This window comes from Manis javanica, chromosome 9 (genome assembly GCF_040802235.1).
Source record: "Manis javanica isolate MJ-LG chromosome 9, MJ_LKY, whole genome shotgun sequence".
Classification (NCBI taxonomy): Eukaryota; Metazoa; Chordata; class Mammalia; order Pholidota; family Manidae; genus Manis; species Manis javanica.
The window spans coordinates 62,948,941-62,964,121 of record NC_133164.1 but is presented as its reverse complement, the minus strand read 5'-3'; the positions used below and the strand labels follow the sequence as shown (position 1 = coordinate 62,964,121).

At 36.4% G+C, this 15,181-nt stretch overlaps 1 protein-coding gene across 2 annotated transcripts in view; it reads right to left on the bottom strand.

The window, feature by feature from the left end:
- Window positions 1-15,181, bottom strand: part of TAF4B (TATA-box binding protein associated factor 4b) — a 181,891-nt gene that overhangs the window by 68,482 nt on the left and 98,228 nt on the right. The gene's annotated exons all lie outside the window — the stretch shown is intronic.

Genomic DNA, 15,181 nt, shown 5'->3' with positions numbered 1-15,181 from the left:
ATGCTCAGAGGAAGAAAGAAGCTGATGACTAAGCCTATTCCTGTGTTATTCACAAAATAAGTTACAGTGTGAAATAAATATAAGATTCTCCTCCTAACAGTTAAGGACATATCATTTCCTGATTCTTTTACTCTAAAAAATTCCTTAGTCCAGAACCTCTAAACAGAAGAGGCAGAGTATAGGAAAGAAAGAACTATAGAACAGAAAGAAAATAAGAAAAGGAAGGCATTTACAGCTTGATCTCTCCTTAGTCTAAGCACAGGTAAGAAATGGCTGAAGAACAGGTTCAACAGTAATAGAAATTGGCCAAACTATGGTAAACCTCTTTAGATTAAAAGAAAATTATTAAAAAATATAATTTGTATATATTACAGGAAACATCTATGTTCTATGGTTTACAAAGCACTTCCCTAAAAATCAACTCATTTAATTCTTGTTTTTATTAAGGTGTCATTGAGATACACTCTCATGAAGGTTTCACATGAAAAGCATTGTGGTTACTACATTCCCCTCTATTATCAAGTCTCCCCCATACCCCTTACAGTCACTATCCATCAGAATACTATGATGCCACAGAGTCACTACTTCTCTACTCTGTGCTACACTGTCTGGCTCATGACACCCCACACCATGTGTGCCAGTAATAATGCCCCTCAATTTCCTTCTCCCTCCCCATCTACCCTCCCCCAGCCCTCCCCTTTGCTAACAGTTAGTGCCTTCTTGGAGTCTGTGAATCTCTTGCTGTTTTGTTCCTTTAGTTTTTATTCATTACCCTACTCCACAAATGAGAGAAATTATTTAGTACTTATCTTTCTCCACCGGGCTTATTTCACTGAATAATAGCCTCTAGCTCCATCCATCTTGTTGCAAATGGTAGGATTTGTTTTCTTCTTGTGGGTGAATAATATTCCATTCTGCATATGTACCACCTCTTCTTTATCCATTCATCTACTGATGGAAACTTAGGGTGCTTGCATATCTTGGCTATTGTAAATAGTGCTGCAATGACCATAGGGGTGCATGTGTCTTTTTGAATTTGAGGTCTTGTTTTCTTTGGGTAAATCCCTAGGAGTGTAATTCCCACGTCAAATGGTCTTCCTATTTCAGTTTTTTAAGGAACCTCCATATTGCTTTCCACAATGACTGAACTAGTTTACATTCCCACCAGCAGTGTAGGAGGGTTCCACTTTCTCCAAATCCTCGCCAGCATTTGTTGTTCCTTGTCTTTTTGATGTTGGCCAACCTAACTGGTGTTAGGTGATATCTCATTGTAGTTTTAATTTGCATTTCCCTGATAATTAGTGATATAGAGAATCTTTTCATGTGTCTGTTGGCCATCTGAATTTCTTCTTTGGAGAAGGGTCTCTTCATATACTCCGCCCATTTTTTAATCAGGTTATTTGCTTTTTCAGTGTTGAGGCATGAGTTCTTTGTATATTTTGGGTGTTAACCCGTTGTTGGATACGTCATTTTCAAATACATTCTCCCATACTGTAGGATACTTTTTTGTTCTACTGATGGTGTCCTTTGCTGTACAGAAGCTGTTTTGTTTGATGTAGTCCCATTTGCTCATTTGTTGCTTTTGTTTCCCTTGCCCTAGGGGATGCATTCAGGAAAAAGTTGCTCATGTTTAAATTCAAGAGAGTTTTGCCTGTGTTTTCTTCTAAGAGTTTTATGATTTCATGACTTACATTCAGGATTTGATCCATTTCAAGTTTACTTTTGTGTATGGAGTTAGACAGTAATCCAGTTTCATTCTCTTACATGGAGCTGTCCTGTTTTGCCAAAAACAGTTGTTGAAGAGGCTGTCATTTCCTCCACTGTATATCCATGGCTCCTTTATCATATATTAATTGACCATATATCTGTGGGTTTATATCTGGGCTCTCTATTCTATTCCATTGATCTATAGCTCTTTTCTCGAGCCAATACCAAATTGTCTTGATTACTGTGCCTTTGTAGTAGAGCTTGAAGTCAGAGAGCATAATCCTCCCAGTTTTATTCTTCCTTCTCAGGATTCCTTAGGCTATTGGGGGTCCTTTGCAGTTCCATATGAATTTTACAACTATTTGCTCTAGTTCATTGAAGAATGCTTTTGTCATTTTGATAGGAATTGCATTGAATCTGTAGATTGCTTTAGGCAAGATGGCCATTTTGACAATATTAATTCTTCCTATCCAAGAGCATAGGATGTATTTACATTTATTGGTATCTTCTTTGATTTCCCTCATGACTGTCTTGTAGTTTTCAGGGTATAAATTTATCCCTAATCTTAGTTAGGTTTATTCCTAGGTATTTTATTATTTTTGATACAATTGTGAATAGAATTGTTTTCCTGATTTCTCTTACTGCTAGTTTATTGTTAGTGTATAGGAATGTAACAGACTTCTGTGTGTTGATTTTGTATCCTGCAACATTTTTGAATTCAGTTATTAGTTCTGGTAGTTTTGGAGTGGATTCTTTAGTGTTTTTTATGTACAATATCATGTCATCTTCAAACACTGACAGTTTGACTTCTTCCTGACCAATCTGGATGCATTTTATTTGTTTGTGTTTTCTGAATGCTGTGGCTAGGACCTCCAGAATAATGTTGAATAAAAGTGGGGATAGTGGGCATCCTTGCCTTGTTCCCAATCTTAAAGGAAAAGCTTTCAGCTTCTCACTGTTAAGTATAATGTAGGCTGTGGGTCTGTCATATATGGTCTTTATTATGTTGAGATACTTGACCTCTACACCCATTTTGTTGAGAGTGTTTGTCATGAATGGATGTTGAATTCTGTCAAATGCTTTTTCAGCATCTATGGATATTATCATGTAATTTTTGTCCTATTTGATGATGTTGATGGATTTTCGAATATTGTACCATCCTTGCATCCCTGCAATAAATCCTACTTGATCATGATGGATGATCTTTTTGATGTATTTTTTAATTTAGTTTGCTAATATTTTGTTGAGTATTTTTGCATCTGTGTTCATCAGGGATATTAGTCTGTATTGTGGTGTCTTTACCTGGTTTTGGTATTAGAGTGATGCTGGCCTCATAGAATGAGTTTGGAAGTATTCCCTCCTCTTCTACTTTTTGGAAAACTTTAAGGAGGATGGGTATTAGGTCTTCACTAAATGTTTGATAAAATTCTGTGGTGAAGCCATCTGGTCCAGGAGTTTTGTTCTTAGGTAGGTTTTTGATTACCAGTTCAATTTCATTGTCAGTAATTGGACTGTTTAGATTTTCTGTTTCTTCCTGTGTCAGCCTTGGAAGGTTGTATTTTTCTAGAAAGTTGTTCATTTCTTCTAGGTTATCCAGTTTGTTACCATATAATTTTTCATAGTATTCTCTAATAATTCTTTGTATTTCTGAGGTGTCCGTAGTGATTTTTCCTTTCTCATTTCCAATTCTGTTTATGTGTGTAGACTCTTTTTCTTGATAAGTCTGGCTAGGGGTTTATCTATTTTGTTTATTTTCTCTAAAAAATAGTTCCTGCTTTCACTGATTCTTTCTATTGACTTATTCTTCTCGACTTTATTTCTGCTCTGATCTTTATTATGCCCCTTCTTCTACTGACTTTGGGCCTCATGTTTTTCTTTTTGTAGTTTCATTAAATGTGAGTTTACACTGTTCATATGGGATTGTTCTTCTTTCCTGAAATAAGCCTGTATTGCAATATTCTTCCCTCTTAGCACAGCCTTTGCTGCATCCCACAGATTTTGCTGTGCTGAGTTACTGTTTTCATTTGTCTACATATATTGCTTGATCTTTGTTTTTATTTGGTCACTGATCCATTGACTATTTAGGAGCATGCTGTTAAGCCTCCATGTGTTTGTGGGCTTTTTAGTTTACTTTGTGTAATTTATTTCTAGTTTTATACCTTTGTGGTCTGAGAAGCTGGTTGGTATAATTTCAATCTTTTTTAATTTACTGAGGCTCTTTTTGTGGCCTACTATATGATCTATTTTTTAAAATGTTCCATGTGCACTTGAGAAGAATGTGTATTCTGCTGCTTTTGGGTGGAGTGTTCTACAGATGTCCATCAGGTCCATCTCTCCTAATATGTTGTTCAGTGCCTCTGTCTCCTTACTTATTTTCTGTCTCTATCTGTCCTTTGGAGTGAGTGGTGTGCTGAAGTCTCCTAAAATGAATGTACTGCATTCTATTTCCCCCTTTATTTCTGTTAGCATTTGTTGTACATATTTGGGTTCTCCTATGTTGGGTGTATTGATATTTATAATGGTTATATCCTCTTGTTGGACTGACCCCTTTATCATTACATAATGTTCTTCTTTATCATGTTACTTTCTTTGATTTGCAGTCTATTTTGTCTGATACAAGTACTGCAACTCCTGCTTTTTTCTATTATTTGCATGAGATATCTTTTTCCATCCTTCACTTTCAGTCTATGTATGTCTCGGTATGAAAGCAGCATATGGATGGGTATTTTTTTCCTTAACCATTCAGTAGTAACTCTATGTCTTTTGATTGGTGTATTCAGTCCATTTACATTTAGGGTGATTATCAATAGATATGTACTTATTGGCCATTGCAGGCTTTAGAGTCACGGTTACTACAGGTTCAAGGAAAGCTTCTTAACTATCTAACAGTCTAACTTAACTCACTTCATACGCTATTTCAAACACAATTTAAGGGTTCTTTTTTTCCCTCCATTCCTCTTCTTCCTCCTCCATTCTTTATATATTAGGTATCATATTCTCTACTCTTTGTGTATCCCTTGACTGACTTTGGGGGTAGTTGATTTAATTTTTCATTTGCTTAGTAATTAATTGGCCTACTTCCTTCACTGTGGTTTTATTTTCTCTGCTGACAGCTATTTAGCCTTACAAACACTTCTGTCGATAGCAGTCCCTCCAAAATACACTGTAGAGATGGTTTGAGAGAGGTAAATTCTCTTAACTTTTGCTTACCTGGAAATTGTTTAATCCCTCCTTCAAATTTAAATGGTAATCTTGCCAGGTAGAATATTCTTGGTTCGAGGACCTTCTGTTTCATTGTATTACATATATCATGTCATTTATACCTTCTGGCCTTTAAGGTTTCTGTTGAGAAGTCTGATGATAGCCTGACAGGTTTGCCCTGGTATGTGATATGTGATCTTTTGTCTCTCTCTGGCTGCTTTTAATACTTTGTCCTTATCCTTAATATTTGCCATCTTAATTATTATATGTCTTGGTGTTGTCTTCATTGGGTCCCTTGTGTTGAGAGATCTGTGCACCTCCATGGCCTGAGAGACAATCTCCTTCCCTGGATTGGGGAAGTTCTCAGCAATTATCTCCTAAAAGACACTTTCTATCCCTTTTTCTCTCTCTTCTTCTTCTGGTACCCCTATAATGCAAATATTATTCCATTTGGATTGGTCATGCAGTTCTCTCAATATTCTTTCATTCCTAGAGATCCTTTTTTCTCTGTATGCCTCAGCTTCTTTGTGTTCCTGTTCTCTAATATCTATCTCATTTACCATCTCCTCAATATAATTTGCTTTTAAATACCTCCATGGTATGTTTCATTTCAGATACTGTATTTTCTTGATAAGTCTGGCTAGGGATTTATCTATTTGTTTATTCTCTAAAAACCAAAGTTTCAAAGTTTCTATCTCTTTCTTGAATTCCTTCCTGAGGTCTTGAATAGTTTTCTGTAGCTCCATTAGCATGTTTATGATTTTTATTCTAAATCTCTTTCAGGAAAATTGGTGAGTTCAGTTTCACCTGACCCTCTTTCTGGTGTTTGTGGGATTTTGGTTTGAACCAGGTTCCTTTGACGTTTCATATTTGTAGGTGGCACCTTCTAATGCCTTGAGGCTCTATTCTCCGGAGCTGCTCAGGCCCTGGAGCGATGGTGGGGGTTGAAAGTGAGTGGCACTTTTGCCTGCTTCCTGGCTGCAGAGCCTGCCTCCACTAACAGGGCCAGTGGGCCAAGCATGCAGGAAGGAGCCTCTATGCTACACCGTTAAGCTGTCATAGGCAGGGCTGCCCTCTGACTGGCCTGGTGCAATGGAGGGCGCAACAGGTTTGCAAAACTCATTTAATTCTTACAACGACACTGAAAAATATATATTAATTGCTATAATAACATGAAGATTTAATATGTATATATATTTTCTTATATATATTGCGAGACTCTGAAAGTTAGGACAACCTCATTATGGTCACACATAACATAATAAGTGGCAGAAACAACTCATAGTCAAGTGTTCTCATTACAAATCTTTTCAATAATATATGACACTTTCTTACGGATTAGTCTATATTTATCTTCATGCCAAAAACTGAAAGTGAGTTAGTATTGTTTTGTTGCACAGCCTTCATCATACTTAACCCACAATGCCCAAATCTACAAAGCGTAATTGTTTAGTATGTGGGTACTAAACTACACAGAAGTACTCACAAAAGATGCCCCACTGAAAGGCACATAATAGGACATTAAAATAGAAAACAAATGCATGAAACATAGCATAATTTTACAAAGGCAGGTAGTGGCAAATGGTATTCTTTAAAAAAGCCAAGTGAGAAAGTCAAAATAAAATATTATTACTTCACAGGTCCTTAAGCTGCTCCAGGAGAGGAAGAATGTTCAGTTCCCATCAAAATCTTATTACTAGAGAAGGAAAAGAGGAAAGAACCTGGCATGCATGCTAGACAAATATTCAAATAAGATCAGACAACAAGATACTCAAAAAGCAACCTTTTGAGGAACACTATATAGACAGAGAATATTCTTTTAGAAGAGCACTAACCAAATTTTTAACATATTCTGAAACAGAGCAAGATGAAAAGAGGACATCGTGGTGAAATAGATAGTCTTGGGATGTACAAAGCAAAGACTATTTCATATTATTTTAATATTAAAGGGAAGACAAAGAATAAGCCTCAGGCAACTGAGTCTTTGCTAAGCAGAAATCACCTAAGCTGATGAAAATGAACTATGAACTATTTTCTATTTGCTCTACAAATTAAAGGACAGTAATCCTTCTTTCAAACTGTATGTACTTGTGTATAAGTTGCTAGGAAACTGATTTCAGCCTTTTAAATAAAATACATAGTTTTGGAGTCTGATGCCATCACAGGGTTGCAAACAATTTGTCCAAGCCTCGGGGAAGGACAGGAATGGCTGAAGGCAAGGGCAGTACTTTGAATAAGGTCAGTGAGTTACATGCTCTCTTTTTAAAATTTATTTTCTAGGTCTAGGCCCATGTTGAAATGGTTCTTTGTGAACTAGAGCAGTGTACTTGGAGGAATACAATGTGGGATTAAAAAAATAAAATAGAAAAAGAAACTTCTGAGATTTAGCATCTGAGACTATACAATATTAATAGTTATGAAGCAGACATCCTTTTCTTTTTCCTTTTTCTTCTTTGGAAAAAAGCATACGGTTTTTCACCATTAAGAATTATATTAGTGGTAGGGTTTTAAAAGCTGCCTTTCATCAGATTGATTGAGGAAGTCCCTTCTATTTCCAGATTCCTGAGAGTTTTTATTATTAATGGATGCTGGAATTTTACATGTGTATTTCTGCACCAATTGATATAATTAGATGACTTATTTTTTCAGACTATTATATGGACTGATTTTTAAAATTGATATACAGTCTTAAATTGCTTTCAAGTATACAACACAGTGGTTCAACAGTTATGCATATTATTAAATACTCACCCCAATTAGTGCACTTAGTATCTGTCAACACAGGAAGATGTTACAGATCCATTAGCTATCATCTCCATGACCAGCTTATATTATGATTGAGAATTTTTGTGCCCCTTTATCCTCCTCACTGCCCTGCAATTACCCAACCCCTCCCCCCAAAGGTACCACAAATACACTGACTGATTTTTGAATATTAAACCAACTTTGCATTCCTGGGTAAATTCCACTTGATCATATTTTTTAATTTATTATATATTTTTATATATTGCTAGATTTGATTTGCTAGTATTCTGTTGATATATACATGTATGTTCATGAAGGCTAATGGTCTGTAGTTTTCTTGCTTTGTAATGTTTTTCTGGCTTTGGTATCACGGTGGTGCTGGCCTCATAAAATGAATCAGAAGAGTTTCAAATTCTTATTTTCTTGTAGAGATTGTACAGGTGTGATGTTAACTCCTCTATTAATGTTTGGGAAAATTTACTAAGTAAAATGTACTGTGACTGAGTATTCCTTTATTGGAAGGTTTTTAACTATATATTCTACTCTTTTAATAATTACAGAACTATTGAGATTATCTGCTTCATCTTGGCTAAGTTTTGATACTTTGTGCTTTTCAAGAAACAGGTCATTTCATCTAAGTTGTCAAACTATTTGCAGAGTTGTTCCTTTTATTCCCTTACTCTTTTGACAGTACAGGTCTAGTGATTTTCCATCTTTTTTTCCTGATATTGGTCATCTTTGTCTTCTTTTTTCTTTGTCAGTCTTACTAGAGATTAATCAGTTTTGTTGATCAAGGAACCAGCTTTTGGTGTTACTGATTTTTTTCCTGCTGTTTTCAGTCACTGATTTCTGCTTGTATTGTTACTATTTCCCTCCTTCTGCTTGCGTTGGGTGTTTACTGCTCTTTTTCCAGTTTCTTAAGGTGAAAGCTTAGATTATCGAGACCTTTCTCCTTTTCTAACCTAAGCATTTTTCCCCATCCATTTACTTTAATCTACCTATATCATTACATTTCAAGTGAATTTCTTAGACAGGCATAGTTCAGTCATAGTTTTTAAAACCATCCTGATAATCTCTATGTTTTAATTGGTATGTAAGTCCTATTTGCAATTAATACAATGACATAGATATGTTTCGATTTAGGTCTACCATTTTACTATTTGTTTTCTGTTTGTTCCCTTTGTTCATTTTTCTTTTACCCTTTCATACTCCTTTGGGTTTTTGAACATTTTTGATATTTTAATTTACCTATTTTTTTTACTATATCTATATAGTTTTTTTATTTTAGTATGGGCTCTAAGGATTACAATGTATATAGTTAAATTTTCTGCCTATTTGCAAACAAAATTTTATGACTTAGAGTGGAATACAGACACCTCACCCATGTATATCCTCTTACTCTCTGAACTTTGTTATAGTTGTTTTACATATTACATATATATATACATTGAAAATCCCTGAGAATTTTTGCTCTCAATTAAACCTATTTTTAAAAACTAAAAAGCAGAAGAGTCTATTACACCATTTATGTTACTCTTTCTTCTTAATTCCTGATGTTTAAAGTTTCTTTTTGGTATCATTTCACTTCATTCTGAGTAACTCCCTTAAGCAATTCTTTCAGAGTAGGTCTACAGGCAAAAGATTCTAATGTTGCTCCATCAACTAAAATTTCTTTATTTCACCTTCATTCCTGCAAGATGTATTCACTCGCTATAGTTCTGGGTTAGTGGACAGTTCTTTTCTTCCAGCCATCTAAAAATATTTTGCTACTTTCTTCTGCTTTCCATGGTTTCTGATGGGAAATCTACAATTTTTAAATTGTTGATCCCCTATTGGAAAGGCATCCTTTTCCCTGGATAATTTCAATAATTTTTTTGCTTTAGTTTTCTGATATTATGATAAGCCTGAGCCTGAGTTTCTTTGTGATTATCCTGTTTGGGAGTTCACTGAGCTTCTGGAATCTTTAGGTTTATGTCTTTCTCAAAATTTGGACTTTTTTTTTTTTTTTAGGCACTATTTAAAAAAAAATATTTTTAGCATCTCACTCTTTCTGTTCTGAGACTTAAATAACATAAATGCCAGACCTCTGGTAATTGTCCCACAGGTCTCTGAGGCTCCATTGTTTTGTTTTTGTTTATTTTTTATCTTATTTTCCTCTTTGTTGTACAGGTTAAATTCTACTCAACAATCTTCAAGTTCACTGACTCTTTCCTCTGTCTTCTCTTTTCAGCTATCCAGCCTATCCAACATATGTTTTATTTTGGTAACTGTTATTTTCAGTTCTAAAATTTCCATTTTAGTACTTCATTCTTTCTAACTTCTACTTCTCTGCTGGACTTCCTATTTTTCCAATCATTTCAAGAGTGTTTGCAATTGCTTCTTGGAGCATTTTTATAGTGGCTACTTCACATTGTTTGTCAGATAATTCTAACATCTACGTCATCTGGATATTGGCATCTGTTGATTGTTTCTTCCTATGCAATGGAGATGTTCCCAGTTCTTCATGCCAAGTAATTTTGGAGAGTATCCTGAATATTTTTAATATTCTATTATAAGACCCTGGGCCTTCTTTAAATCCTCTGGAGAATGTTGCTATTTTTGTGTTAGCATGCAAAACAATAGGTTTAGGCAACAAATTCCAATATGACTCCTGTGGGCTATGGCTCCAAAGTCACTTCAAGCTTTCAAGTCTTTCTAGCACTCCACGGATCTGTCCCAAGTGTGCACCCAGTGGCTTGTTAGTTCAATTCTTAAAGTCTTCAGTCCGCTGATTCAACTCAGAGTCACATATGACAAATGTATAGCTCAAAAGTGGGCCTAAGAGATTAAAATAATAATACGGGTTGCTTTTCTGAACTCTTCCCTTTCTGCAATCTTCCCAGTAATTTCTCATTTCCCAGGCTTTTCTTTATGTTCCTCCAGCCAGAAAGCTCACTTTAGTTACACTGCTTTGCCACACATTTCTGTGACTGTGTCCATGCCTAGAGCCAGGCAACAAGAAAGAATAACAGTGGGGGTGGGGCAAGTGGGAGAGTATGGCAACCTGGTTTGGTGATTTTTGGATGATCCTTTTCTTTCCCAATTTGCCTGCTATTTATTTTTCAAAACCTTCAAACAGCTGTTCCACAAATTCTGTCCAGGTTTTACAGCTGTGCTTAGTGGGAAAGCCAGTGTGGAGTGTTTTCACTCCACCATAATTGAAACCTTATAAGCTACTTAAGCCAGAATTCTGACAATAGATTTCTATTATATTATATTCCTATTAGCTTCTGTTTCATAAAACAAGTCTGCTTGCTCACCTACAAATAACAACACACACCTTGGTCCAAAAAGACTTAATAGGGTTAGCAAGGTCTCTTTCTAGGAGTTCCATTCCTTCCTCTATGGTTAATGAAACAGACAGAGGGTTCCGTTCCCTTTTCATAGTCTCTCTGATATCCAGTAAAGGTCCCCTAAAATTCAAGTCAGTGCCTTAGAGATCATTAGAACAACTGTAGTTAAGAGTATTGTATCCCTGGTGTTTAGTACTTGTCTCTATGCACTTTTAAGTATAACTATGGTAGTATTGACTTTAATCCATCCAAACACATTGGCAAATTACCTTAAAGATCATATAAGCACTCAGATGTAAAGTTCAAGACAGGTACTTCTTGATGCTAAGCATATAATTTACAAGAAAAAAAGATATGGAGAATTAAAAATTAATGAAAGCAGAAACCAAAAACTTAGGCTGCATCAGAGAAGCATGGAGAATGAAAAAACCAAGTGTCATACAGCCAACTCCCTTGACAGACACAGGGACATATTTAACAGGAAGGACTAAATTATTCAGAAAATCAGGACACCAACAATATGGGAAATCCAAAAGTGTGTTCATTTCACATGCTTAAGGAGGGCAAGATACAGAAAGAATGTAGGCACTCCAAGTCAACAGGCAAGAACACAGCTGCCCTTACTTACTGTGTAAGAGCTGGATGGCATCTATTTTAAATATTTCCATACTAAGGTTTTTAAGCTACCGGTTTTCCCCCTTATACCACACCCTTCTCTGAATTATGAAGAGCTGTTTAACTTAAGTGGAGCATGTATTTTTATATTCATTTTCAATACCCAAAGTGAGATCTAGGTAATGGCAGGATGGCTCTAGAGCCCAAGACTCCCGACTTCAAGTCCAATGCTATTTATTTTATAATATGCACCTCTTCTACCAAAAGGGTAATATGCCTCAAAACAAAGACCTTATACTTCAAAATTAAGGATGCATGCAACCTTCTGATGAAGCTCTACATAAAATATTATCTTTCCTACGTAAGGTACACAAATGAAGAGATACAACCAATAAAGGTCTCTTGTGAAAATACCCACTTAAAAACAATGTAGCTCTCTTAGTTCCAAGAGAACCTACTGAATGGTAATTGGATGGAAATGAACTCTGAGAGCTCAAGATGCCAACTCCCAGGTTCCTGAATCAAAGGATTTTGTTTAGTGTTCTATGACCATGTAGTGAACAGGAAAATAGAAGTGATGAATTTTAAAGACCCCTTCTTTCTCTTCCTAGCCAATAGTTCTAAGTGTGAGCTCCATAACACCAGCAATAGTGGAATCTCATGGAAATTTATTGGGAATACTGAAAGGGCAAGCTCCCAGATTCTATTTCAGCCAATCGGGACCCGGATCCTATTTCACCCAATCGGAGCTTGGTCTCTCTCCTCTCCAGTCAGCAAGAAGCTCACCCACCACTCTTAGACCCTGCCAATTGACCAGAGCCATGACCTATCACCCCACCAACTACCCCTAGATCCAGCCAATCAGCCAGAGCCATAACCATCACCCCAACTGCCCTAGAACCCCATAAAACCTTTGTGGTATTGAAACTCGCTCTCTTTCTCTGGCATCTTGTCACTGTGTTGGTGTAGATGAGAGATTGAGCTAGAGCTAGCTTGAATAAAGGCTCTTTGCTTTTGCATCGGTGTTGGCTCCTTGGTGGTCTTCTGGGATTCGCAACTTTGGGCACAACATTTGGGGGCTCATCTGGGACCCCAGAGACCCCCAGGACTCCCGACCTGGAGGGCGCTGTGCCAGCTGGTGAGTGCACTCAGTTATCTGTCTGTCCTTGTCTACCTGTGTCTCATTCTGTCTTTATCTGTGTCTCACTGTTTTTGTTCACGAACAAGCCTGTATAAGCCTGTAGGAACTCCAATCTGTATCTGGGTCAGCACTGACTTAGGTGGACGCGCTGGCGGGTCGCCGACCAGGGGTCTTGGGAGACGTCCCTTGCCCCCGTCTGGAGGACGAGGTCCTCATCTGTGAGGAAAGTTGGCTGCTGCTGCAATCCGACAGGCCCTCAACTTACTTTCAGTTTTGCCTCCACAGCTGCGGCAGATTCTTCTCTGTAGGCGCCTGTTTGTTGTTTGTCGTGTTTGTCTTAGTCTTGTCGACAGAAGAAATGGGGCAGACTCAGACGACCCCCTTGTCTCTCATGACAGACCATTTTTCTCAGACGTTAGGGAGAGAGCTCACAATTTGAGCACGTACGTCAGGAAGGGAAAATTTCATGTTTTCTGCACTCCAAGAGGCCGTCCTTTAACGTTGGCTGGCTGCCAGAGGGAACATTTAATCCAACCACTCTCTTACAGGTTAAAGATATCAGGGGAAGAGCTAACAACCTCAGTGTGGAAGTCTAGAAGGGTCGGTGGCAGACTTTTTGTTCTAGTGAGTAGCCAGTTTTCAATGTCGGATGGCTGCCAGAGGGAACCTTATCATTATGTCTCAGTCTGTATGCTTGTGTGTCTAAGTGTGTAAATGAAAATATCTTTCTACCTCTGGAGGGTATTAATGAAATTGATTTAAAGACAAGCGCTTGTGAAAATTGGGCATTCCAAAACTTCCAGAAAATCTGATAAAAAATGTTAAGCATTAACGCTAATTTGGGTTTGGCTGAGGCACGCATGTCCTTGTTGTTATCAGCTGCCTAAGTTTACCTAAGGTCATTTAAGTCCATGTTATCTGCTAAATCTTTTAAGAATAAAATGCTTAAAGGCTTGGCTTTGTCTAATATTCAGTAAAGGTCTTGTAAGTAATCTAGCATAGTTGTTACAAATGAGTGAACTAAATGAGTGTGGCAAGTGAACACCTTTTTAATTGTGTGTTACAGTGTGTATACCTACCTACAGCCTGAGAATCTTTGTAGTAACCTAAAATCTTAAAGTTTTGCTAAGTTGATATACTTTATGTTTAGTGAGAGATTGTGCTGTAAAGCTCATAGTTACAGAAATTATAAAATGTTCATAAATTTGTCAATCTAAAGAATGCTAGTGTAACAGTTTACAATAGCCTGCTTCTCAGTGTTCACTAGAAATTAAGGTACCTAATGGTTTTAAGTTCTAATTAAAACTACTTAAAGTAATACGGAAAACATTTCTGCATGCTAAAGAATGTGTCTTTTGATAATAGAAAGTAACTTTATTCTAAAGTACAGCTGTTTATTTAGAGGGAGAACTCTAAATATAAGAAGAAGGTTGTAGAAAGTTTTAGAAGAATTTAATATGGTCATGCTATATAAAATTAAAGCAAATGAGTCTCGGTATCAAGTACACAGCAAAATTAGAATTCTGTTTTCAGTTAAAAAGACAGTTTTCTTAAACTGTTAGTCTGCTCTTAATGATGAAAGATTGCAAAAGGCTTTCTAATTGTTTTATCAAAGAAGTTTCTCATGCTTAAAGTCTCAATGAGTTGTCTGAGTATTTAAGAAAATGACATCTTAATATTAAAAAGACTAAAAGCTAAAGTTTGCTAACAACTGTGTAAACTTCTTTATTTGCCTTTGAGGTATTTTGTCATTCTGGGTAAATGGATAAGTATTGCTTCATAGCAACCTATAATACTATTTAAGCAAGTGCCAAATAAACTTTCTTCTGACAACTTCCCAAAATCAAATTCAAAAAGGTACTTTTACCTCTAGTTAACTCTGATATTTTCCAGAGGGCCCCTGGAACATGTCAGAGGAATTTTTTTCTCATTGGAGAAAGTATTTGACTAATTTGGCTTATTTATCTGATATATACTTACCTGCCTAATTACCTGGAAAGCACTGTCAAAGGGAATGATGCTAAACTTTGTTACTCAATGTTTTTTTGTTACAGAAATATCCAAATTTCCTTATGTCTACTGTCTTGCAGTAAGCTCTCATCAGATCTTTAACCATTGTCATTTGTAAGTCTTTTGCCATTTATAGTCACTGTTTTATTACTCCTACACCAGTAAAGAACTAGATTTCAGCAGAACAGGTATTGGTTACATAGGATTAAGTGAACTAATGAAGATGGTTTTGTGACTTTTTGTTTCAGATGTTGCTGATAAAGTGTTTTAAGCTTTTTCTCTTAAGCTGACAACAGTTTCATGAATGACAATACCTTTATAAGCAGAATTGAAACATTTATCTTTCTCTCTACCTGACCCCTCAAGAATTTAAAAGCTTTCAGTATTTTTATGTTTCATGGCAGTATGTTTATTTGCGTAAGTTCAATAA